Source organism: Pteropus medius, unplaced genomic scaffold (genome assembly GCF_902729225.1).
Source record: "Pteropus medius unplaced genomic scaffold, Ma_sr-lr_union100, whole genome shotgun sequence".
In the NCBI taxonomy this organism is placed as follows: Eukaryota; Metazoa; Chordata; class Mammalia; order Chiroptera; family Pteropodidae; genus Pteropus; species Pteropus medius.
This window is the reverse complement of record NW_024345872.1, coordinates 1,231,671-1,257,499: the sequence shown is the minus strand read 5'-3', so window position 1 is coordinate 1,257,499 and position 25,829 is coordinate 1,231,671. Positions and strand designations below refer to the sequence as shown.

General features: G+C 36.7%; 1 protein-coding gene across 9 annotated transcripts in view; it reads right to left on the bottom strand.

Annotated features, from left to right (window-relative positions):
• The window catches only part of PAK3 (p21 (RAC1) activated kinase 3), a 279,838-nt gene that overhangs the window by 130,019 nt on the left and 123,990 nt on the right, over positions 1-25,829 (bottom strand). The window lies entirely within an intron of this gene.

Genomic DNA, 25,829 nt, shown 5'->3' with positions numbered 1-25,829 from the left:
ACTAAAATCACTCTGAGTGGGCTACTGGGGACCAATCCTTTGTTTCCAGGCAGGAAGCGTCTGGGAAGTAAAAAAAAAAAAAAAAAAAACCAAAACTGAAGGGGAGGGAACAGGGAGAGGGAAAGGAAAATGACATGGAAACTTCTCACTGTCAGGGTTGTCTAGACAGAGGTCGTGCCATCAAGAAAGAGGCTCACCTGACAGTAAGGGAGGCAGGGAGAGGGGATATTTCATGTCTCTTCCTTAACTGGCTCCCTCAGGAAGACTGGGATTTCAGATAAATTTTCAGGGGAAGAAATCTGCCCAGGTACATGGGCACTCTTTTAGGGGGGAAATGGTTTGGATTTAGGACACCACCTTTCAGGCAAGCAGGTTACACTGATGGAGTCTCGGGAATACACACTAAACTCAGATAGACAGATATGGCAGTGGTATTCAAAGAGATGACAATCTAGATAGGGAAACTTACTTTCTGCGTAAGAAACACACATTTCGAAACACAGCATTACACAAAAAAAAGAATAATTAATCTACTTCGAATTTATATAGAGATATAGAGACATTTACTTTCATTAAAATGTGGCTTTTCCTAAAACCTTCCAAGTCCTCCCTTGTCTTTAACAAAAAAATTGATTTTTTTGCCAGTGTCCAAAGCCTACAATCTAACTCCAAAATTCATGTTTTGCTACTATAAAATCCATACCCCTAGGCTAGCATATATAAATTATGGTAAGTCCCAGCAAAGAGACATTAAACTGTCATCAAAAATGAAAAAGAATGCAAAATAATAAGTACATTCGAATTATAATGATGTAAAATATGTCTGCAAATAAAGATCAGAAAAGAATATAAAATTATAATGTGTTAAAGTAGAAGGATTATGGGTGACTTTTTTTCTCTCCACTTTCAAACTTATTTTTATAAAGATAAATACATCTTCACATTCTTAAATGGTTAAAATGTGTCACGACCCTCCCCAGTGCAGCTTTATCTAATTTTCTCAACTCCATATAACATCCAGCAATCATTTCTCCATAATGCCAACAAAATAAATTTCAAGACTGAAAGTGAACTAACATGCCTGCCAAGGTCCTTTTAAAAAGTCAAACAACAGGCCCCTATATTCATAAGAGTCAACATCTGGGGAAGCGGGAGAATGGGATGCCTCTTTGGACTAATTTATTTTAAATCGTGATGATAGAGGAATCTGAAAAAAAGAACAGTGACCCTTCCAATCTATGACAACGCAGGAAAGGAGACAAAGACTAAGTGAATGACATACTCCAGATTTTTCAGGGGATCACTTTTCATTTTGTTTATTTTCCTTAATTAAAAATATGTTTATTCATACGTGAGTGTTACATGAACATCGTAGAAAATGGCAGAGCTAGGATTTGTATCCAGATCTGAGTCTAAAGCCTATGCTTTTTCTAATATAGTATGTGGTCTTGCGGTATTATTGGTTTTGTTAAAACACATATTTGTTTTGAAAAAAAAAATATAGCAGATTGGTGTTTTTTTAAAAAATCAGGCATTTTAAAATAACTTTTTTTTTTTGATTGGTGGTTACTTCTCTCCTAATGCAAAACACCCGTCACCCTACTTCTCAAGTCCCTGATTGATAGGCTGAAATCAGGATGGTTCTGCTTCCAATGATTTTACAGACATATTTTTAATTAATTTGGGGTTTAAAAAAAGGTAACCCATCACATTGATTTTTGTTTTTGCATCACGGTAAGAATAATCTAAAAAAGCACTGATCTATATGAATGTCATTTACTTAAATGTTACATCTCTGATTTGTAAAATGCACTTGAGTTATTTTAAACAATAAGAACACCCTTTTTAAGAAATAGAAAGATAGAACTTGATTTTCCTGTCTAATGATATAACTTGGGTCTTCTAAGCTATTGATTTAAATTGTGATTTAAAGGTATTTGATTTCAATCTAATCTTCTGGTATACCTCGGCTATAACTCACAGCTATTTATGCAGTCACTGCACATGGTTGTTTCAGTGTTTCATGTGTGTATTTCTTTTTTCCCTGGTGATTATAGAAAGTCGCACGAGGCCAAAATCCTATTAGGTCTCTGGAAATTAAAGCATAGCGGTGTCATAGAAAAAGAACTGGACTTAGGAGCCAGGCCCAGCACATTGACTTTAGTTTTTCTGTGAAAGGGGGTTAATCTATATTATTTTTGATACCATAACGCATTCATCACTGCCAATGTGGTTTGTTCTCCAAGAATATATAGGACAACTGCATGAGAACTTTCAGGAACACTGAAATGGCTTAAAGATTTCATCTGTGTAATTTTTCCAACTCAATGCCCACTGTCCCTCGTTTCCTTCCCCAAGCTCATTGATATAAGGATATAATAATAACAACATTACCATAATAATCACTTGGCATGTGTATCCTGCTTCTCAGGTTACAAACCACCTTCCTATCTCCCTATTTGATCTTCAAAACAACCACGGTAATGTACTGTGGCAATTATGATTTGCATTTCACTGATGAGTGAACAGATGCCCAATCAGTTTGATCAGTTTGAGGTAGCCTGTCCAATGCCTCAAAGAGATGGTCCTACAAACCAAGTATTCCACTCTCGGTTCTGTGTTCTTTCTACCACGCTACATGACATCTTCAGTTGTATTTCTTCTTTGGCTCCCACCAATACAACCAGCCCCTTGAGTCACATGAGAAGTGAGAGACTTTGGGATGGGGCTTGTAGTAACAGAAATAAACTAAAATGAATATCTTCAAACTGTTCCAATCAGATTCTAGGAAAAGAGAACATTGCTCATTCCCATATACCACTGGTGGGAGTGTAAAATGGCAGAGCCTTTTTGGAAGGCAAGTTGATGATACTTAAGAAATTTTTAAATGCATATGCCACTTGACCAAGAGATTTCAACTCAAGGAATTTGACTATGGATATACTCATAAAAACAGGCCAAGATATGTTCAAGTATGTTCATTGATGATTCTTATGTAAGAATGAAAAAAAAATCTTACATAAAAGATAATCTAAATATCCCTCAATAAAGGAATTGCTAAATCAATTATGGTATACACATAATTGAAATATTATTCATCAGCTAAAAAGAATCAAGCAGATTCCTATGTATTGAAATAGAAACATACCTCGACCCATTCTTGAGTGAAAAAGTGACAGAACAGCATGTATACTGTAAATTTATTTTTGTTAAAGAAATTGTGTGTGTTTGTGTCTGTGTTTTTAAACTGGAATTATACACACCAAACTGCTAATAGAGTAATTCTGGGAATTAAAAACGTGGGAAGGAAGACATGTGGTTATGTGTGTACGTGGTCAGGGGTATTAACTATTTTCTCAGTATACTTCTGCAATGTTTGTACTTTTTTACAATAAACATACAAATACAGTATTTTGCACATAAGAAACATTAAAAATGGAAAGATATAGCCTTTGGATTAAGACAAGACAAACAAAAGAAAGAAACAAACAAAAAATGCCCCAGCGATCTCAAAAGGGGTCTGAATTCCAGAGGTTGGGGAAAGAAGAAAAGCCCATGGCTACAACATCATAATTTTCTTGGGTATTCAGAGTTATGGCCAGGGAATCAGGATACCCAAATTCTAGTCCAGTTTCTGGTTTGGAAACCTTGAGCAAGACACAAATTTCTCTGGGCTTTCTCCTCTGTGAAACTTGCCAGGCCTATCTCCCTGGATGCCTAATGGAACAACAAGGGATTTAACAGATTTCAGAACTATATACCTCCTTAACTGACTTGGTGAGTCCTCATTTACATATGCTCCCTATATGGTGGGACCTTGGGAATGGGGGGATCTCCTCACCTTCCTTCATTATAGTTTGCACCTTTTAGACACCTGCCCTGTAGAATCTACTAGCTTTCAGAAGCCCACAGCCTCTACCCTCCTCCATTCCACCAGAAAGTTAGCAAAGGAAAAGCAGAAGACAATTAAGTGCAGGTGGCTCTGGATGAATTAGTATAAGAATTAGGAAGTTCCTCTCCTCTGACTTGGTCTAAATTAGCCTCACTTATACCATGGCCCTACATATCAAAACACATTATGTAATTGAACTGATGCTCTGTTTGATGTGTCTCCTAGTGGATCACATTATATATCCCTTCTCCACACACTCTGATCACTACATTTTCCAAACCTAAGAGTAAATTAAATTCTGAAAGTTAGTTTCATTGTTCTTTCCATTTTACCAGGAAAAAAAGAGAGGAGAAAGTGGAGGACAAAATCTAAGGGACAAAGAACCAAGGAGAGAAATAGAACACCAAATCTTAATTTTTGTTTTGGACTGGCTGGACTATGATGATGTCATGCTTTCCCAGCTCGTCTGTGATTGGCTGCTCAATTCAGCATTTGCTGAGAGCTAAAGGCTGATTATTTGCCAGAGATACAAATCTTTCAGGGAAGCTTTGGATCATTGCTGCTTGTTGTGACATCCCAAGCGGTGTCTGTTCCCAATAACCACATAATGAGGCTGTCAGAAACAGAAGTGCCCCCATCCCTAGGCCCAACCATCTGAAGTGGTGAGCAATGGAACATTTCTCTCAGGAGGCAAAGGGGAAAAAATGACCAACAGGCATGGTGATTTTTCTCCAGCTAAATCCTGGAGAAAAATGTCCTCCTTGAGGAGTTCCTTACTTATCTGTAGGTCTCGCCTGAACTATCATATTTGCTATAATTCAGAGATCTGCGGAACAGGTGGCAGAGGGGGGAGGCAACTCTGCAAAACTCTCCGGAAAAGCCAAACAGAGGGAAGTGTGAGTGGAATGCTAAATCTATTAGGGAAAGGCACATTACTTCTCTTCATGTGATGCCATCATGGCATGATCCAGGAGTAACAGGGGATATGTGTTAAAGATGGGAATGAAAAAAATGAAAGTTAGCTTGCGCTAAGGAAAAACAGCCTGCTATTAATCAGACTGGGAGGACAGACAGATAAAGACAGCTGCAAAGTTAGCAGAAAACGTTGTTTCTCCCAAGGTCACACAATAGTTATAAAATGCCACGATAACCTCCTCCTCCTTTGAGTGAGTACTGCTTTTTAAAAATTAATTAATTTTAATTAGCTTCAAGTATACAGTCCATTGGTTAGATATTTATATAGTTTATAAAATGATTCCTCTAATTGGTCCTTCTTTCCTCTGGCTTTCCACCTAGCCAATATATTAATGCTAAGTGCATTCTCTATATGCTGTGCTCTGCTGCCCCCTCATCCCCGTAACCATCTATCGACTACTAATTTGTACTTCTTTAACCCTTCACCCCATTCTCCAAGCCTCTCAACCTCCCTCCCCTCTGTCTGTCACCAAATTGTCCACTATATTTGTGAGTCTGTTTTTGAATAGTTTGTCCTTTTTGTTCCTTAGATTCTGCAAATAAGTGAAATCATGGTATTTATCTTTCTCCATCTGACTTTATTTCACTCAGCATAATAATATCTAGGTCAATCTATGTCGTTCCAAATGGTAGGATTTCATTTTTTTAATGGCTGAGTAATATTCCATTGTATACATGAACCATAACTTCTTTATCTAATCATCTGTTGATAGGCATTTAGGTTGCTTCCATATCTTGGCTATTGTAAATTGTGCTGCCATGAATATTGGGGTGCATAGATCTTTACAAATTATTGTTTTGGTTTTCTTTGGATAAATACCCAGAAGTGCAATTACTGGGTCAAAAGGTATATCTATTTTTAATTATTTGAGAGACCGCCATATTGTTTTCCATAGTGGCTGTATCAATTTGCAATCCCACCAGCAATGTATGCGGGTTCCTTTTCCTCCACATCCTCGCCAACACTTGCTGTTCTTTTATTCACTGTTGATAGCCATTCTGACAGGTGGAGTGACTACTGCTTTTTTACCAGTGATGCTCCAGATCTGGTTTGCTATTTTCATTTATCACTGGGGATTCCCAATTGCTCAGTCACCCTCTCCTCATGACAATCCCTATATTCTAGTCAATGCCCCCTTCTCCTGATCCTGCCTCAGAAACTGCAATCAATCCAGAATTTATTCCTGCTTCTTTAAACTTCCTCAGAATCACTCAGAGGGAACCGAAATGTTATGACATATGTTCTCTCTTACCTCTTTTCAATGCACTTTCTCAATAAATTTCACTATATTCTACTTTCAACCACCCACTCCTACACACAGACATTCTAATTAAATTGATTAGCAAGAATCTGGATGTCAGGGTTTTAAAAAATCTCCTCAGATTCTAATCTCAGGTATTAATGTGCAGCAAAGTTTGGGAACCACTGCATTAGGGGTTTCATTGTTTAAGGATTATCTTTCCTCCCTAGGCCATCTTTCTCAGAATGTCTGAATCACACAGGGCCAGAAGGTAGAATTGAGGAATTTCCCCAAGGGGCAGGCATTTAAGTTTGGTCCTTTCTGAGGCTTCACCCAGTTTTTAAAAATGTAATCCTCACCTTTTCTGCCATATGGTATGTTCAACTTGAAAAAGAACATAGCTTTTTTCTTCCATGTGTGCAGCAAAATGTTGAAGACATTGATGATTTGAATAAAGTTGTAGCTGTATTCCTCTCTCCCCCTTTTTCCCCTTCCCAAACATGATTCAGTCACAATTCAAATTAAGTGGTCTCAAGTGTGAATTTCAAAACAAAGTTAATATGTGCACACAGGATTGCCTGACCATCACAGACAAGTTTAACAGATACAGATCTCAGCGTGCTGTTGTTCCATATAATTAAGCACCTGTTGAGCCTCATAATCAATCCTTATTTTGTTATAATCCAGGAACTCATTACAGGCAATGTGCTCTGGTGTTGTGTTTACTTGATCAGGTCACTTGTGGGGGAGGGGCATTCAAAACAGCTTGCCCCTCAGCCCACTTTTAATCATCAAAGGGAATACATTTCCTACTCAGCAAATAATAAACATGAATCAACTGATGAGTTTTAAAGGTCAGCTAAACAGAAGTTTAAAATATGTTCATATTGATTTTTAAAAGTTGTTTACCTCTCCCCCCCAACACACACTCCTTATTTATTCCAGTTGCTATTATGGAAAATTTAACGAATTCTGACATGCTAGGCTAAAGTTTACTGCCAAACAAGAAAGAGAGCAGGTTGCTAGGCAAATTAATACTATAAACTTTGGAAAGTGACAGCCAGCTAGGGGAGCATACTAACATGTGGTTTTTAAGCACCACTCTAACTGCACTTTGCATTCAAATGACCAGTATGTTAATTACAGTCCTTATCTGTTTGCTCAAGGCCTTAAGAGTCCCAGCAGCTCAGAGCACAGACTCCAGCCAGCAGTTTGACTGCAGGTTTTTTGAAATAATAACATGGCATTTCTTTAAACATTTTCAAATTCAAGCTTCTTACAAATCAAGATTGGCCGTTCCCCCATTCAGGGAATTAGTGAGGCTTAACCGTGTTCACTATGGTGCCGGCCCCTACAAAGCTCTGCTAACAAAGGCTTTGACTTCCACTTGAGCACTGCCTGTTGGGGCAGATTTCCATGGTAATTTGCCAGTTCTCTTCTGAAAGATGTGGGGCATCTTTGTAAACGGGAGGGGTGTACTTTCCTATTAATCTTAGGATGTCTTTGACCCTTTTTAACTCTCACCACCCATATAAAGGCAGAAAGGACTCTTAACCTGACTTTTTTTTTTTCATTTAAAGCAAACATCCCCTAATTCTGTTCTTAAGAGAGAGGTAGAAGGACAGAGCATTATTCTCTCTACACTATAGCTGAAATTATCAGACCTTTACCAAAGCTATTTTGGGTGGTAGGGAGCTGAGGATGTATCACTTCCTCCAGAGTTCTATTTGGATTTACCTGGTGTGGGGGGTGATGGTGAAAGTATCCTGTTCTAGTTATACCAGACAGCCTTCAAATTCCTTAGATTTTTAGTACAATCTGAATCATCTAGAATCCCCAAAACAGCAACTTCAAATAATAATTTTTTTGCTATATTCTACTTTTAAACCACCCCCCCGACACACACACACACACTCATACACACACACACAGCTATCAGATCTCTCTACAGTTTAAGACAGTGAATAGTGGACGCGACAGGCCTGAACTACTCTTAACTTGTTCTTTCCTTTCCTCTGTTCTATCCTTCCTTTCAGGGACTTCTCCCAGCCACCCAGAGGCCCAATGAGCTAAAGTTGCCGCCCCTTTCCTTCTTGAGTCTGGGAAAGAGAAAACCTGATTGACTTCTCAGTACAATCTTAGTGATTTTATTTACTGCTTCTTTTAGGTATCTGTATTTTAGGAGGATCTTTTTGTCATGGGCAATGTGAGATTCAAAGGAATGGATTGTAGATGTGGAAATGTATAAGCTCACTGCAGACTATGGGAGAGAGGATGAGCGAGGGATATTTTTGGTGGAGAAATATTGCCAATTACACTGCTAAAGAGCCCTTCCACACACATGGTTCTGATGTGGACCACTGCCAGAGTTCTCATCCGTCAGACAGTAATTAACTCCATGACTTCAAAAGGCAGATTTCTTCATTCATACATGAAAGCAAGACTTTTCATCAACTCCAAGAAGCTTAAGACAAAAATAGAGCTTTTGGTTGAACAGAAATTTGAAATGCCTCCTGTTGTTGAAGATCCATAGCTTTCTGGTTAACTGCAATCTGACCATATTAGAAGTCAAGGACCATCACTTCATTAGAATATCTTTCTTTGCTGTCTTGCATTTTTATGCATGCTGATTTAGGAGGCTGGATGTGACAGTGGGGCTAAGGAGCAATCTCATGGCTACTTTAGCCGAGCCTTGGGATAATCAAGATTAAAACAGATTGACTAAATTGAAAAAAAAAAACACTTTCTAATCTGGAGATTTTGATAGGCTACAAAATGCACTGCTTTATTTTAAAATAACATTGTCATTTTTAAACACTTAAAATCTTTTGTTTTAAAAATGACATTTAAGGTTTTTCTAAAAATTAAGACTAGAGCTACCATATGACCCACCAATTCTTCTTCTGGGTATTTAGCTGAAAAATTTGAAAATACTTATTCATAATGATATACGTACCCCTGTGTCCACTGCAGCATTATTTGCAGTAGCCAAGACATAGAAACAACCTAAGTGTCCTTTGTTGGATGATTATGAATAAAAAAGATGTGGTATATATACACAATGGAATACTACTCAGCCATAAAAAAGATAAAATATTACCATTTGTGACAACATGGATGGAGCTTGAGAGGGTTATGCTAAGTGAAATAAGTCAGGAGGAAAAGGACAAGAACAGTATGATTTCACCTATATGGGGGATATTAAATAAAAAACAACAAATTAATAAACAAAACTAACAAATAAAAAATAAACAAATAAAAAAACAAAACGCATAGATACAGACAACAGTATGGTAGTTACAAGAGGGGAAGCGGGTGGAGGAAGACAAAGAGGGTAAAGGGGGTTGATTATATGATAATGGAAGGAGACTAGACTCTGAGTGGTGAGCACTACACAGTATATGGATGTCATATTATAAAGCTGTACACCTGAAATGTATATAATATTACTAACGATGTTATCCCCCCAAATTTAATCTTTAAAATCTTAAAAACGATACTTAAAAATAATTCAGCACTTAAAGACAAGTTAGATGCTTTCTATAACTTTTGGAAAACCTGCTTGTACGTAAAAAAATAATAACACAGTAGTCTTCCCCATCCATGGTTTTGGGTTCTGTGGTTTCAGTTACCCACAGTCAATCATAGTCAAAAAACATTAAATAGAAAGTTCCAGAAATAAATAATTCATGTTTTAAATTGTACACTGTTCTGAGAAGTATGATAAACTTTCACTCCTTCTTGCTCCATCTCACCTAGACATGAATCATTCCTTTGTCCAGGTTATCCACACTATATACCCTATGTGTCCATTAGTCACTTAGTAGCTGTAGCCATCTTGGTTATCATGTAGACTGTCATGGTATCGCAGTGCTTGTATTCAAGCAACCATTATTTTACTTAATAATGCCATATTTATGTAACTTTTATTACAGTATCTTATTATAATTGTTCTATTTTAGTATTATTGTTGTTAACCTATTCCTGTGCCTAATTTATTAATTAAACTATCACAAGTATGTATGTATAGGAAAAAAATAGTGTATATAGGGTTCAGTACTATCTACGGTTTCAGGTATATCCACTGGGAGTCTTCGAACACATTCCTGGTAGATAAGAGATGACTACTGTAATCAAATAGATTTTCTTCTAAGGAGATTCTCTCCCTGGCCCATTTTGGATGAGCTCTGAGTCCAAAGCTGTTCTACACTGGCTCAGAGAAACTGACTAGGCCATTTACTCAATAGGTCGTTTGTAAAGATCCTAGGGAAAGTAATAGTAGTTTTTCAAATAATTTACTGTGCGAAACCCACAAAAAAGGAAGGCACAAAAACAAAACAAAATAAAATCTCAGACAATCCCTTGAGTTAGCGAAGGGATAGTTTCAAAATTTATGAATCAGAAAGATAAATAAATTACAGAAAGGCTTAGAGGCTGAAAGACTCAGCTGCTGGATAAGGTAGTTTGAACATACCCCGGGTGTGAACAATCTACGAGCTTTACACCAGAGCTTAGCATTTACTCTGCTAGAAAATGAGTGGGTGCCATTCACCCACATCACAGCAAGGTAAGCAGGCCTCAAGGAAGCAACCAGGAGGAGATATACTGTCTGATGTACAGCTTGAGCTGAGGGTGGAATATGAAAATCATTAAGGACAGAAAGAAGATAAGCAGCAATGTTTAAAAGTTGCCTCACAATTGAGGCTAAACATCTATAGCCTGTGATTAGTTTTATTTTATTTAATTTCATTTTATTTCATGGCATGTCATGTCATCTCTTTTCATTTAATGGTCATTAATCCTCTTAGAAAGACAAAAAAGAAAATTAATTAAATCTAATGAATCGGCGACCTCTTGTACATGTTATTTTACATACAATGGAGTGATGCAGCTCTGAGCTAGTTTCCCTATAAATAAAGTCATTTTGACCCAGTGCCTGCCCTCTGGATGCTCACAAAGACAGGTAATCCAGGAAGCAATAGAAACATGTATGCAAGAAATATTGGACAAACATTGTGCAATATCATGTGGCCCCGTGTGGATAGTTCATGGACACATTTGAATTGACCCCAGTTAGTCAGTTCTCCAGCACACTATGGGGTTGTTGAGTGTTATACCTCAAGGAATGAAACATAATTTTTAACACGAAATTAATGAGGATGGGTACATATACAATCAAAAAGATAAAAATAGTTCCGAAGTTGCCTTTATCCATGTCATGGGTAAAAATTGACTGTCCATAAGTGAAATAAATAAGATCAATATTTGATAGCAAGGCCATGTTCGCAGCTATCTCTCTAGTGCCTAGAACTCTGTCAAGCATCTAGTGGTATGCAGTATTTATAAACCAAGTGAAATACATGTTGTATAAAGAAAAGCGTTAGTGTATGCAGTGGGGAAAGCACGAGGCAATTGTGGATATTGCCTGGGTGGAGAATACCTTCCCTGCTCATTGTGAAGAGCATACTGTTGTGCCTTCCAGAATGAAAGATTTATAGATGAAATCTTATATGCAGCAGCTGTTCAAAGAAGCTAAGAATTGGCTGTCATGAAAATAAAGGAAGAAGGAAAGACACAAACGAGATTATAATTCATCAATTCAAATGTGTAGAGCATATTTAAGCTGTCAAAAGAAAGAAAGAAAGGTACCACTTAACGAAGGTATTAAGGAGAACAGAAAAGACTCATGTGAATATATCATGGAAGAGAGAAAAAGACCAAAAACTAGCCTTATAACAAGTGAAAGAGGATATAGAATGAATAATGATTCAATCCTACAGGAGTGCAGCCTTTTTAAAAGTCAGCTTGCAGAGAAATGAATAAACTAATTTAGGTGAGCAGCAATTCATGAAGGTATTATTAAAATAGCCATCAACAAGATGAGGTAAGGGACTGCTTAGGAAATGTAAGCCAACTGAAGCCAGCAGTTATGATATGCCAAATCGTATGAAGGAAAGGACTAGTTATACTTTCTGTGCTGTATTCCAATTTATGGGAAAGAATGCCAAAAGCCATGACAAGAAAAACAAACAGGGAAATTTCATTAATTTGATCTACTCAATTCAGTTTTGTGGTAATCCCAGACCTGGGATGGAATACAGTTATTTTTTTTGCATTTCCTACCAAAGAATTCTTTGCCGGGCAAATTAGTGTTCATGTCAAACAAGATTTAGCCAGTTTGAGAGAATATAATTTATTTTAATTATTGCTCTGGTATTAATTTGTATATCCATGTCCTAATTATCAGTGTGCCTCATTCATTCAACGAATATTTTTATTAACACCTATTATGTACCAGGAAACATGCTAGGCATCAAAGAAACAATCTGTATTCCCTGACAGCAAGAAGCACATAGATCATAGGGATTAGAGATGGAGGAGAGGCATTAGAGGGAAATATCACCCATTTAAAAATCATTACTGAATGTCTATCAGATGTCTCAAGAAATGCTGTATATTTGACATATGTAACTTGCATTTCCCCAAGTTTAGCAGCACGAGATTGCAAATGAATTCACCTTAATAGCAATAATTCAAGTAAAACTGGTTTACTCTTGGCACAGTAGAGAACAACAGAAAATCTTTTATTTTTTCCATTTTTCCTCCAACAAATTATGGTCTCTTCCTTCCTCTAAACATCACAACGGCCAAATGGAGCAGTGTAATTCCAAGAAGAACCTGACTGAATCAGCCCCTGCTACTCCACCCTGATCCCACACTGAAGGCCTTCTCTATAATTAGAAACTTTCTAAGAGCCACGTGGTGTCTATACGAAGCTTAGCTATCTAATACCCAGTATGCTCCAGAAGACATTTTGTAACTTTTTAAAATGTTAGGTCTCAGATTTCCCCAGGCCATACCTGGCCTTCATTACAAGTGAGATCATATACACTTTAATAATTCACATGTCACTGACTTATATCCCCACCTGTTTAACAGAGGGTCCTAGTCCCCCTTAATGTCTCCCTATTATTTTTTAATAAGTTTATTGGGGTAACATTGGTTATAACAATTATATAATTTTCAGGTGTACGTTATCACTTGACATCTGTATAGTCTATTGTGTGTTTACCACCCAAAGTCCAGTTTCCTTCAGCTGCCATATATTTGATCCCCTTGCCACTTAAGCCCTCCCCTCCCACTCCCATATTTGACCTCCTTTACTCTGCCTACTTTCCCTCTTCTCCTCCACCCCCTACCCTCTGGTAACCACTAGTCTATAGTCCATGTTCATAAGTCTCTTTCTTTGTCCTGTTCATTTGTTGCTTTTAGGTTTAAATCCCACATATAAGTGATATCATGTGATTTTCGACTTTTTCTGTCTGGATTATTTGACTTAGTATGATTATCTCAAGGTTCATCCAAGTTGTTGCGAATGGCAGTATTTCATCTCTTCTTATGGCTGAGTAATATACCATTGTATATATGTACCACAGCATCTTTAGCCAATCATCTATTTTAGGACACTTCGGTTGCTTCCATGTCTTGGCCACCGTGAATAATGCTGCTATGAACATCAGTGTGTAAATATCTTTTCGGATATGAGTTTTCAAGTCTTTGGGGTAAATACTCAGTAGAAGGATTGCTGGATCATCTGGTATATCGATTCTTAGTTTTCTGAGGAAACTTCATACTGCTTTCCATAGTGGCTGTACCAATTTGCAGTCACACCAGCAGTGTGTGAGGGTTCTTTTTTCTCTGCATCCTCTACAACATTTGTTATAACTTGTTCTGTTGATTATAGCCATTCTAACAGGTGTGAGATGTTATCTCATTGTGGTTTTGATTTACATTTCCCTAATAGCTAGCGATGTTGAGCATCTTTTCATAGATTTGTTGGCCATTTGCATGTACTCTAGGGAGAAGTGTCTGTTCAGTTCCTCTGCCCATTTTTTGATTGGATCGTTTTTTGTTGTTGTTATTATTGAGTCATATAAATTCTTTGTATATTTTAGATATTAGGCTCTTATCGGAGGCATTATTTGCAAATATATTTTCTCATTCAGATGGTTGTCTTTTTACTTTGTTGACAGTATCTTTTGCCGAGCAGAAGCTTTTTAGTTTGATGAAGTCCCATTCATTTATTTTAGCTTTTACTTCCATTGCCTTTGAGGTCATAAAATCCTCTTTAAGTCCAAGGTCCTTAAGTTTCATTCCTATGTTTTCTTCTATGCATTTTATTGCTTCAGGTCTTATATTCAGGTCCTTAACACATTTTGAGATAACTTTGGTGTGTGGTGATAGACAACAGTCTAATTTCATTCTTCTGCAGGTAGCTTTCCAGTTTTCCCAGCACCATTTATTAAAGAGGCTTTCCTTCCTCCACAGTCTGTTTTTGGCTTTTTTTGTCAAAAATTATTTGTCCATATAAATATGGGTTTACTTCTGGAATCTAGATTCTGTTCCACTGGTCCATGTGTCTGTTTTGCTGTTAATATCATGCTATTTCGATTACTGTCACTTTGTAGTATAATTTGATGTCGGGCAGAGTTATATCTCCAGCCTTATTCTTTTTTTCTCAGGATGTTTTTGGCAATTCAAGGTCTTTTGTGCTTCCATTCAAATCTAATGATTTTTTGTTCTGTTTATTTAAAAAAATGCTGATGGGATTTTGACGGGAATTGCATCACGTCTGTATAATGCTTTAGGTAATATGCTCATTTTAACTATGTTGATTCTTCTAATCCAAAAACACGAAATATTTTTTCCATTTCCTTGTATCTTCTTTGATTTCTTTTAATAGGGTCTTATAGTTTTCATTATATACGCCCTTCACATGTTTCATTAACTTTATTCCTAGGTATTTTATTCTTTTTGTTGCAACTGCAAAAGGAATTATTTTTTCAACTTCTTTTTCTGACATTTCATTATTAGAGTATATAAATGGTATGGATTTTTGAACATTGATTTTTGTATCCAGAGACTTTACAGTATTTGTTTATTGTTTCTAGTAGTGTTTTGTGGAGTCTTTAGGGTTTTCTATATAGAGAATAATGTCATCCTCAAATAGTGACAGTTTGACTTCTTCATTTCCTATTTGGATGCCTTTTATATCTTTCTCTTGCCTGATTGTACTCACTAGGACCTCCAATGTTATATTGAATAACAGTGGCGATAGTGGAAAGACTTGTCTTGTTCCTGATCTTAGAGCAAAAGGTTTAATTTTTCACCATTAAGTACAATGTAGTCTGAGGGTTTGTCATATATGGCCTTTATGATGTAAAAGTACTTTCCTTCTATACCGATTTTGTTAAGTGTTTTGATCATAAATGGATGCTGTATCTTGTCGAAGGCTTTTTCTGCATCTATTGATATGATCATGATTCTTATTTTTTAATTTGTTTACGTGGTGTATCACATTAATCGATTTGCATATGTTGAACAATCCCTTTGCCTCTGGGATGAAAGCCACTTGATCACGATGTATAACCTTTTTAATATGTTGCTATATTTGGATCGCTTGTATCTTATTTAGGATTTTTGCATCTGTGTTCATGAGAGATATTGGTCTGTAGTTTTCTTTTTTTGTGTTCTCTTTACCAGGTTTTGGTATCAGAGTAATATCGGCCTCATAAAATGAGTTGGGTAGCATTGTGTTCTCTTCGATGTTTTGGAAGAGTTTGAGGAGAATAAGTATTAAATCTTCTTTGAATGTTTGGTAGAATTCACTTGTGAAGCTATCTGGTCCTGGACTTTTACTTTTTGCTAGGTTTTTGATGGTTGTTTCAATTTCCATACTGCTGATCGGTCTATTTAGATTTTCCAGTTCTTCTTGATTCCGTCTAGGAAGGTTATATTTTTCTAACTACTGGTCCAGTTCTTCTAGAATTAAATTTGGTATTATATACTTTTTCATAGTACTCTTGTATAATCCTTTGTATTTCTGCAGTATCTGTCGTAATTCCCCCTATTTAATCCCTGATTTTGTTTATTTTTGTCCTTTCACTTTTTTCTGTAGTGAGTCTAGCCAGGGGTTTGTCAGTTTTAAAAACCTCAAAGAACCAGCTCTTTATTGCCTTTAATTTTTCTATTGTTTTTGTTTGTTTGTTTGTTTTCAATTTCATTTATTTCTGCTCTATTTTTGAATATTCCTTTCCTTCAGCTGAATTTAGGCCTCATTTGTTCTTCCTTTTCTAGTTTTTTAAGATGAAGTGTTAGGTTGTTTATTTGGGCTTGCTCTTATTTCTGGAGATAGGCCTGTACTGATATGAACTTTCCTCTTATGGCCGCTTTTGCCATGTCCTAAAAGTTTTGATAATGTTGTATTATCATTATCATTTGTTTCTATGTATCTCTCAATCTCTCTTTTTATTTCTTTCCTGACCTAGTTATTCTTCAGTAGTATGTTGTTTAATCTCCTTGTATTTGTGGTTCTTCTTGATTTCTTTTTACAGTTGATCTCTAGTTTCAAAGCATTATGATCAGAGAATATGGTTGGCATGATTTCAACTTTCTTATATTTATTGAGGCTATCTCTGTGTCCCAGTATGTGGTTGATTCTTGAGAATGTTCCATGTGCACTAGAGAAGAATATATAAGGAGCTGTTTTGGGATGGAAGTCTCTGTCAATGTCAATTATGTCCAGTTGGTCTAATATGTCATTTAAGGATGTTATTTCCTTATTGATTTTCTGTTTGGATGATCTGTCCATTTCTGACAGTTTGGTATTTCGGTCCCCTACTATGATAGTGTTTTGTTCTGTTTCTCCCTTTATTTCTATTAGCAATTGCTTTACATATTTCAGGGCTCCCTGATTGGGAACAAAGATATTAATAAGTGCTATGTCTTCTTGGTGTATGATTCTCTTTATCATTATGAAGTGTCCTTCAGTATCTTTCTTTACCTTTTTTTTATTTTGAAGTCGATTTCGTCTGATATTAGTATCACTATTCTCGCTTTCCTCTGAATTCCATTTGCTTGAAATATCATTTTCTACCCTTTCACTTTGAGTCTATATTTGTTTTTGGAGCTGAGTCGTGTCTCCTGGAGGCAGCATAAGGCTTAGTTTTGTTTTTTGATCCATTCTGTAATGCTGTGCCTTTCTATTAGTGAGTTCAATCCATTTACATTTAGGGTAATTATTGAAACATGATGTCTTCTTATAGCCATTTTACCTTTTGCATTCTGATAACTTGGTGTTTCTATTGCTTCCATGTATTTATATTTCTGTTTTCTTTATTTTTGTTGGCTTTTGTGGGTTTTCCCTCTGATTCTTCTTGTTTTATGTCATATAATTCAGTTCTGAATCTGAATCTTTGGTGTGTGGTTAACATTACGAATGTGAAAAGGATAGTTTTATATATTTAAATATTTGATTCCATTCCTTTCTGGCTTGTAAGATTTGTGCTGAGAAGTCTGAGGATAATCTAATGGGTTTTCCTTTATAAGTTACCGTTTTCTTCTCCCTGGCTGCCTTGGGAATTCTGTCTTTGTCGTTGATTTTTGATAATTTTAATACAACGTGTCTTGGTGAAGGCCTTTTTGGGTTGAGATAATTTGGTGTTCTGTTGACTTCTTTAATTCCAATCTCTGGCTCATTCCTTAGTTTTGGGAAATTCTCGTCCACTATTTGTTTGAAAATGTTTTATAGTCCCTGTTCCTTTTCCTTGCCTTCAGTAATGGCCATTATTCTTATGTTTCCTCTCCTGATGGTATCAGCTAGTTCTTGTATTACTCTCATTATTTTTCATTCTTTGGTTTCTCTCTTCTTCCTTCTGATTTATTTCTAGATTTCTGTCTTCAATATCACTGATCCTTTCCTCTATTTGGTTGATTCTATTTCCCAAGCTTGCTATTTCATTTTTCAACTCTTGCAGTGTGTTTTTTTATCTCCAGAAGATCTTTTCTGTTCTTTTTGATGGTTTCAATCCCCTTGCTCTGCTCATCTAGTTGTTTTTTCAATTCCTGAAATTGTTGATATGACTCATTTTGGAACTCACTGAGTTTTTTCGGAAGTACCATCCTGAAATTTCTGTCATTTAAGTCGCATATTTCTATGTCTGTAAGCTTATTTTCTGAAGCTTTTTTCTTTCTTTCTGAGATGCCTTGTCACCCCCCCTTGGTTGTTCATGGTGTTTAATGGACTATTTCTTCTCCTGGGCTTAATAGAAGTGTAATCTGCTGTTTTTCCAGAAAGAAGATTTATTACATAACGGTCTCTCTTTAGCCTGCTGTAAAGCAGGTGCTTTTCTTTTGTTTTCCAGTAGGTGGCGTCTAAGCTTCTTGGATCCCTGCTTTACATAAAGCCTTAATAATGTCTTTTTTATTTTCTTGTAGATATTTAAACATATACGGTACCCTCAGTTTCAGTCTCTGTCAGTGTCAGCAACAGTCTCGGGAGTGTTTGCTCAGATTCCCCTGGGGCTCCGTGGTGTTTGTTCTTGGAGGGTATGGTGAGGAGTGGCCCTCTGGGTTTGGAGTTGGGGACTGCAGCTCAACCTTGGTTTTGCAACCAGGGCTGGTAAAAATCAACTGTTGTTTCTTTTTGATCCTGTCTCATTTCTCTGTTTTCTGCCTTGATGCCTGGGCCCTGCCGCTGGCTGAGTGGAACTCACAACACTCTAGGCTGGGTTGTTCAGGGAACTTGCCACACCTTCAGTCCTCCCTCTCCTACTGCAGGGAGCTCCAAAGGCTATGGGAGGCAGTTTCTTTATTTCTCCTAGTCTACCGCCCAACTTCTGGGGTTCTGACCTGTGGTAGCTCTTATGAGCAGACCCCACACTCAGACATGCTGGTGTGCAGTTTGTGTGTTTTTTGTTGAGTTAGATGTTCGGCTTATTTTTGTTTCAAGGGGAGAGATCTGAGGATGTCTCTCACTCCACCATGTTTCTTTCCAACTTCCTCCTCAGTTATTTTTGACAGTCCTCAAGAGCAGTCCTTTTGTGTTGTTCTACTCTCTCTCTCTCTCCTCATGAATGTAAACTACAAATACACTATTTGAATAAATGTTTCTTAGGTAAACACTATGTGCCAGGCACAGTTCCTGGAGATAGAGTAGGTACCGCACCAGACAAGATGATTCATTTTTTAAGGGCGCTTACATTCTTAATCAAAGACAGTCCGTGGCAGGCCCTCTGTCTTGTCTCAGCTGCCAGTAGGAGCCTCTGGCTGTGGGAACACAGAGACCCCTGCTGGAATAGGATATTGATTCTGCAAATCTACAGAGGCTTGAATGGTGCTGCCTTACCTTCAGGAAGTTTTGGCTGAAGCCACCAATAAGTCTATACAGAAAGATAGAAATGTCCATTTTCTGATCTGAGCAACACTTAACACTTGAATGCTTAAACAGCTCTACCCTCTGTCTCAGTAAGGCCTGGGTGAGAAGAGCAGCTTCAGCATCTTCCTGCAGCAACACTCCCTCACCAGAGCCCCCACTGACTAGGCTGAGACTTTCCAACTCGGTGTCTGTGCCTGAAGAACAAACACCATCATGACCTACCAGATTTTCCCTCCACTACCTCAGTCCTAGGTTTCTGATACAGCCTTCCTCATAGAGCCTTTTCCTTTCTGCAGATAATCTCAAGCATGTAGACATCTGGGGCTCTTCACATACCCAGATATGTTTGAATTTCAATTTTGGGTTAGCAGGAACCCTGCTACGCATAATGTAGGTCATGTAACCCTTAGACTAATCTCATAAGGTCAAATACAATTCTTCATTACATTATCAATAATTCCAAATTCCAGAAAGCTCTGAAAACCAGTGTTTTATAAGTTTCCTGCCAAACCTTATTTGATGAAAAAACCTGTGAGGGTATCTTATTGTAAATATTCACCTTTCAATGCAGACATATTGATGTGATTGATTACTGGGTTCTGTTCCAAATCCTACTGAGGGTGCTGTATGACATGCAATATTAAAAAAAAAAAACTGAATTATGAAACTTATTTGTTCCCAAGCCTTTTGAATAAGGGATTAGGAAACTATTTCTATATGTTTTATAGAAAAAGAAAGTGACATTTGGACACAGAGATTTGGCCAAGGTCACAAAGCTAGCATGCAGTGGAGCCTGGAGTAGAATCAAGGTCTTTCTGACTCCTGACCTCTTGTGAATTCCTGTAAACAGGTTTGACCGGGCATTTGTGTATGAGGTAGGGTGTGTGGGTAGATGCTGAAATTAAAGAAGGGTTGAGTCCAAGTAATCTGAGCATATTTAAAAATTCTGCCTTGAAAAAAATGTGTGTATCTGTTAGTTAGCTACCTTGGTAATACCATTAGTCATGATTCCACCCTCAAAATGAATTATATTTTGAGAGTACATTGTAGACTAATTTTAGAAAACTGATAAAGGGTTAATAATAAAATTCAGAAATATGATCCATATCTAAAGGATTCCATGGTGTTTATCACTCTACTCTCTGGTGGGGACAAGTGGGCTTACATTAGAAAATCTGAATTGTATTATTTGCTCAGGGTAAACCACCTATGTGACCAAACAAGCCATGCTCCAGAAATGTGACAACTTCATGGTATATACTCCCAGTACTTTAATAATTAAAATTAAAAGATTGGCTCTTTTTGAGAATCTACAAGAGACAAGAAACCCTGCTATATAGTTTATATAATTTTATTTAGTAATCTTACAACAACCCTGAAATATAGCTAGAGATGGCGATGATGATGATGATGATGATGATGATGATAACAATAGCAATGCATTAAATCTTTACAATGTAATAGGCATTGTGTGAGCTAAATTGTTTATGTGGATTACCTCAATCCTCACAATAAACCTGTGAGACATGTACTATTATTATCCCATTAAACATAAAGAAATTAAGGCACAAGAAGTTTATAGTAATGTGTCCAATGTCACATGGCTAGTTAAGTAGTCACTATTTCATAGTGAAGCAAGGCTTAGAATCCAGTTCTATTGGTTTCCAAAGACCAATATGGTCTCAGCGAACTGATTTCCTCAATGGTGCATGTAAGAAACTTCCAAAACACTTATAACATCCAGCTAAATGGTTTAAATATGCAACAGGTTGCCCCATTAGGTTGGGCCACTTTCATGGATTCTGCAGTCTGGTATGCAATCACTCATTAACTCTGAGAGCCATTGGATGAGCAAATGAAGTATCATTGAAAAGAATATTTTAATATAAACATCAAAGGATTGGGAAATGACAGGTTGCACGTGAAAGAACCACATGCAGCTCCAGAGGCTGAAGAAAAGTATCACTGCATTTAAGGATATAATAATTCTCTACAGGAAAACAGGAGCGAGTCAGACCTGCCCTTAATTATTGGAGTTGAAAGTGAAAATTCTCCCCACTAGGTGCCCAGCATGTGGTAACATGGCCAGACTCTTTGGAGAGCATCATCAGATCAAAGCAGTGACCAAGACAGAATAGTACAATGTAGGCAAAGTGCAAACAGTGCAGGGTAAAGTATGAAGTCTTCAGATGATCCTAGGACTACGGAATGGCATTTTCTGTAGGCCTCAGTTGCCTTACCTATAAAGGGGGTCACAATAGCATCCCTAGCTGAAGGAAGGGATCTACATCAGGTAACCTCAAGGCCCTTTCCAGCTCTAAGGTCTATGATTCATTTGAAAGAACCATTCATGAGGTATAGTGATGAATATAAGTACGCAAAGGTCTTAACATTAAATTAAAATATTCTTGTGCTTCAAAAGAACCTTTTCTCCACATTCCTGCCTTTTGGTTCAACTTGAATTTCAAAGATTTCCCGGCAATGAGGAATTGCAAAGATTTTTCTGCAGCAACCTAGCTCAGCCTCAGAAAGGCAAGATGTCGCCATTTGAGGCATGCCCTGACATAGACACATGACTGTAACCATTCTGAAGTCACAGAGTACTGGTAAACTCACCGGAAGCACACATAGTTCAAAAGTAACTGACTTTGTCAATATAGATGATCAAATTCAGCAGTGCAAAGATAGGAGCTTCACAACAGCTCTGGGTTGGTGTAACTGCTTTGGAAACCTATCCTGTCCTTTTGTTTCAGGGTTATCTTGTATCTATATAATTCAAAAGTATTTTTTTAATGGCTTGAATAAGTAGAAAATTGACCATAAAAAAAGAAAGAGCAAATAGATAATCCAGTGCACTGCATATGGGTATGTCACAGGGAGGTTAGCAGAATGCAATGGCAGGTCTCACTTTATCTTGCACATTCAATAATGAAACAGAGTGAGGAAGTAGACAGTCAAATTCAGTATGCAAAATAACCCAATTAAAGATCATCAAGGAAGCAAAGACATTAAAAACAAAGGATGTGGGCATGAAAACAAAACATTGTGCTGGGTTCAGTTAGGAGAAAATGACTCTATTCACTTGAAAAACAAATTAACACCCATCATTGTCAGGATATATGTATCAAGCAGCAGTGGGGGATTGGCAGTAGCAGTGGAAGAAGGGAGAGACCATGAGCACAATCTGAAGGAGGCTCCTATCTTGGAATGATATATAGACCTGTGTCACAAGGCAATGAGATTGTGATCTTATAGACAGAGTATAAAGCGAGATGAGGAACCCTCGTACACTGCTGGTAGGACTGCAAATTGGTGCAGCTGCTATGGAAAAACAGTATGGAGGTTCCTCAAAAAACTAAGACTGGATCTACCATATGATCCAGCAATCCCTCTACTGAGTATTTACCCCAAAGACTTAAAAACCCTTATCTGAAAAGATATTTGCACACCGATGTTAATAGCAGCATTATTCACAGTGGCCAGGACATGGAAGCAACCGAAGTGTCCTATGATAGATGATTGGCTAACAAAGCTGTGTTACGTATATACAATGGAATATTACTCAGCCATAAGAAGAGATGAAATATTGCTATTTGCGACATGGATGAACCTCGAGATAATCATGCTAAGAGAAATAAGCCAGATAGAAAAAGTTGAAAATCACGTGACATCACTTATATGTGGGATATAAACCTAAAAGCAACAAATGAACAGGACAAACAAACAGAGACTCATGGACATGGACTATAGGCTAGTGGTTACCAGAGGGTAGGTAGATGGTTATAGGGGGGTCAAATATATGGGGTTATAGGGGGTCAAATATATGATAGCAGAAGGAAACTGGACTTTGAGTGGTAAACACACAATAGACTATACAGATGTCTAATTATAATGTACACCTGAAAATTATATAATTATATTAACCAATGTTACTCCAATAAACTTAATAAAAAAAAGTAAAAAATAAAGTGAGATGAAACACCCATCTAGACTATTAAGGACGAAAATGATGTATTTAGTTTTAGTTTTGTTTTATTTTGCTAAGAATATCTGGTTTTTATCCATCCGTTCCATTCTTTCAACAAGCATTTACTGATGAATTTGTTTTGCTTAGCTCTATACTAAGTACTTGAGGAACTACTGTGGAGCCAGGTAAGATGCAGTCCCTGACTTCAAGAAGCTTAAAATATAAGTGGGGAGACAAGACAACTACACAAATTATAAGCAAAGAAATGTCGTAGGTTATATGGTGATAGACAAATTACGCCCTTGGCTATGGACATTGGATTTGAAAAGCCAGACAGAAGCAGTGTTGAGTAGAATCAAAATTAACCAAAAGTCCAACCTCCATGGACTGATGAATTATTTTTTTCCCCAGGACAAGACTTTAAAGATTCTACTTCCTCGATCCTATATGACCTATGGGATGAGCCCATAACCAACTAGCCAGGACTCTTCAGGGTAGCTACAAACCACTAGAACTAGATAAGTCAACATGCTTGGCAGAGAGGGTTCATAAGGCAAATATTTTCTCTCCAACACTGAAGAGAACTCTTTAGCAAAGGAACTGCTCCTCTCTCCACAGATTGACTGACTTTTTGGAGCTGACTTTCAGTCTCTTTCTCATATCTCCAAATGTTCATTCCTAGGTAATGTTGAATATAAAAAAGCCAACATCACACAGCCTCCAGGTTGGGAAACAGACAGACACACATTAGACAGACAATTACTGTTTGTATTGATTGAGAATACAGATTCAAAATCTAGTCATGCAGGACTCAAAAACAATTAGAAATCAGCAATAAAAAGTCAACCAACTACCCAACTCCCATCACGCAAACCCAATACAAATGAATTAAAAACACAAACACACTTCTAAATAACTCTTAAATAAAAGAAGAATTTAAATGGATACTATAAATGCTTTAGATCTGAATGATGATGAGAGCACAGTACATATTAAATTTTGTTGGATGCAGTCAAGGCAATATTCAGAGAATAACATATGGCCTTAAATTCACTTATTAGAAAATAAAAATAAATGGAAAATAAATGAATTAAGCTATCATTGCCGGAAGTTATAAAAAGCACAATAAAACAAATCCATGGAAAGTAGGAAGAAAAGATTGATAAAGATATAATCAGAAAATAGTAAAATAAAAAACAAAACAGTTGATTTATAAAATCAAAACATTTTTAAAGTTAAACCTTCAGTAAGTACTAATAAAAAAGTAAGAAAATATAAATAAATGCCAACGGGAAGCCAAATAGGGTCATAAATACAGGTACCAAGGTAATATTACAAACAAGAATGCTACACAAAATTTTACACTAATATGTTTCAATGGACAATTTCTAAGAAAAGACAAATTATTAAAATTTACCCAACAAGAAGTAGAAAAATCGTAGATGAAAATCATAAAACAAAGTGACAGGATAGTTTTATCCTTCCAAACCTTTAAATCAGACAACTCCCATTTTATAGAAATATTTACATAGTATAAAAAAAGATGAACTGCTTCTGTAAATTATACAGACAGGACAAGAAAAGGAAAGAAAATAATAGACTAATCTCACTTATAAATATAAATATAAAAATCCCAAAACAAATGGAAACTAGCAGCTTATTAAAATGATATATTTTCCCAAGTAGGGTACATCTCAGGAACCTAAGGATAGTTCGACATTAGCAAATTTTTTAACGTTACTACAATGACAGATTAAAAGAGTCAAATCATACAATTATTTCAAGAGATGTAGAAAAAGACATCTGACAAAATTTAATACCCATGCATAATTAAAAACCTACAGCACACAAAGACTAGAAGATAACTTCCTCAACAAACCTTTAGAAAACTACCAGAAGGTAATTTTGGCTTTGAGAACAAGCTTTGGAGTCAAACAGCTTAGGTTTAGATCTTGGCTCCATCATGAGAAAATTAATCTTGAGAAAATTATTTAATCTCTCTGAGCTTCATTCCCTTATTCATAAATATGAGGAAAATAATAGTACCTTCCTCATAATATTGGTATGAAGATTAAATTATATAAAATATATGTAAAGGTGCTTACAGGAAATATCGAGTCTTCAATAAACAGTTGTTATCAGTAGTACTGTTTTCAGAGGGGTCTTCACTACCCTTCACCTGACTCCTTTGACCATGCCATGTCTATATTTAAAGGTCTTTACTTGCAAGAATTTTTGTTATCGGTAGTCATTTTTGAGAAAACATTAAGATGAGTAAAAAGACAAAGATGGCCACTATTACTACTTACTATTCAACACTCTGATGCCTTAACCAATGCAATTAGGTAAGAAAAATAAATAAGAAAATAAAATTAGAAAGCCAAAGACAAAACTGCTGTTATTTACAAACAATGTGACTATACAGAAATCCAAGATAGTCAGCTGATAAATATTTGAACTAATATGAAAGTCCATTGTGGTGCTTAGATAACATATCAGCCTATGAAAATCAATAGCTTTCCTAGACTTCAGCAATAA